The 2,299-nt window shown below is 36.1% G+C and overlaps 1 pseudogene; it reads left to right on the top strand.

The window, feature by feature from the left end:
- Positions 1-1,141: 1,141 nt before the first annotated feature.
- LOC149148671 (dnaJ protein ERDJ2-like) lies at positions 1,142-1,678 on the top strand (annotated as a pseudogene).
- The last annotated feature ends 621 nt before the right edge of the window (positions 1,679-2,299 follow it).

Consider the following 2,299-nt stretch of genomic DNA (forward strand, 5'->3'; position numbering starts at 1 on the left):
TTTCTTTTTTTTCATACAGCAGCAAGGATACTGGGTCTCATAGTCACTAGCTCATTGTTTGGTTGTTGCATTCTATTTTAATTGAAGTAGCTGCACATTTACACTTTTGTTTAAGTAGCTGCATATTTACACTTTTGCATTAGACACTTTAGGAAACCAACAAGAACAAAACCCCAAAAATAACATAAACTATAAAACAACGAAGTAAGAGAAAGGTTAACTAAGCACATATGGTGCACCACACTTCATCAGTTTATGGTACCTGGATTGATAATTTATGTAGAGAAATTTAAGACGTTAAATTGACTAGACACAAACATCAAAAAATAAAAAGAAATCTTCGATGGCTTCGACCATCAAGACCCAGTGAAAGAGGGGCAGGAAAACATGTAGAACCTCATGAATGCATACCATGGAGGAAGTCCAACATAAGTTAAAGCCATAATTTCAACATGGGAGGCAGAGCTAAATGCCAAGGTAGTGATAGAACCGCTTTGAATGAAGGAATGGGATCCCCTGCTCATAGATCCGAGACACACCCGAGGCTAGACAACGTTTTTTGACAGACAATCCAGCTTTACTAGGTAATGAAGAACCTACTAGTCATGGCCATGAAAACAAACAGAGACCTAGGAGAACCATCTCAAGCACAACAAGAGGAGCAAAGCCTAAAGGACATCCAAAGAGAGATTTAGGTTGTGCAGGTACAGCAATATCACCAGAATGTCCATTTTGGACGAGTTGAGAAACAAATTCAAAGCTTGTTGTAGAATGAAGTGCCCAGGTCGAGTGCTAAGGACCCAGCCCCTATTGAGTCATCTGATGACTGAAGTAGAGTAGCAGAAAGCAATGTTTTTTTTATGATGATCTAGTCAAATAACATTTACTTTGATAATAGAAGGATTAAACTTATAGTAGATACAGTAGCATATTTAGCATGGATGGATATTCTCAAATTGTTTAAATTTTGGATGGCATATGATGTTGATCGGTGGCCAACAGACCTGGTTTACCTCAGGCAGGTTGAGGCCACCAGACATATTTTTTGTTACCTTCCTATATATGTTTAATAGAAAAAGGAAGTATTGCCAAGCTTACAAAAAAAAAAAAAAATGTGTGGTTTTCAAAAAAGATTTGTTTTATGGATGAGGCTACTACAGTTACCATTCCTTCTAAAGCTATTCAATAATCTTTGGAAGGTTATTGTGCACTTATTAAGGAGATAAATCTATAAGTTAAGGATGTTGTTAATAAAGTGAAGAGTGGCTCAAGGTTGTTCATGGTTGAATTCCAATCACGAGTTGAAAGAACACACAATCTCACATCATATTTCTTATTTATTTCTTGGATAGGTTGTGACAAGAAGGTTATTGTAAAGTTTAAGGTATAAAAGCATAGAACAGATGGCACAAGGGCCATGATTGCTAAAGAGGGACCTATCTAAGAAGATGGAATTAAAGAGGAAGAAAATGAAGAAGATGAAGGAACTTATTATGATTTCGAAAGTAAATATAGTGATGATAAGGAACATGAACCTGACGAAAAATCTATGATTGACAAGCATGCAAATGGGAAATCGCATGTTTGAAACAAAATTTTAGGAACCAATAGTCGCTCAACATGTCAACAAAGAATCTGGCACACATTTGATTTTATATCATGCCTATGGCTACATTGAAAACTTCATCTTGTGGCATGTATGGGAAAAGTGTTCAAATATACTCATCAATTGGGCCTAAACCATTGGCTGAGTTCAAGAAGTGTAGGTTCGGTGCTTCATCGTAGAAGATAGATATATTTATTTATACTCAAAATGATCCTTCACGAACCACAAACATTGACAATATTGTGGTGCAGAAAAGGATTGTATAGCGGTCCAAATTATTATCTTTATTTCAGTGAATTCGTTGTTTCTAGTCTTATTCTTTGACTCCAAATGTATTTGACCAATGTAATTTGCTTGAAGTTAAAAAGGACGACATCAAGTGATGGACCTAGATTCTCATGCATGATGGCGTCAATGTAACATGTGCAATAAATTTGTACCTCTGAAGATTGAAGGATGCTTAGCTATGGTGACCTTCTATAAAAGAGTGTCCTTAATGAGAATGGGAATGTGGGCCCAAAATCTTGCCACAACTACAAAAATGACAATATGTTGGAACCAAGATCACTACTAAGAGTGGGGGTGGGGTGGGTGAATCAGTAGTGATAACAATTCCACAATGTACAATTTTTTCACCAATATATTAATCCATTCATTACTTAACAAATAAGCAACATATCTGAACATGTAACT

This window comes from Pinus tabuliformis, chromosome 9 (assembly GCF_031772625.1).
Source record: "Pinus tabuliformis cultivar Carrire ecotype Pingquan chromosome 9, CPIR1, whole genome shotgun sequence".
Taxonomy (NCBI): Eukaryota; Viridiplantae; Streptophyta; class Pinopsida; order Pinales; family Pinaceae; genus Pinus; species Pinus tabuliformis.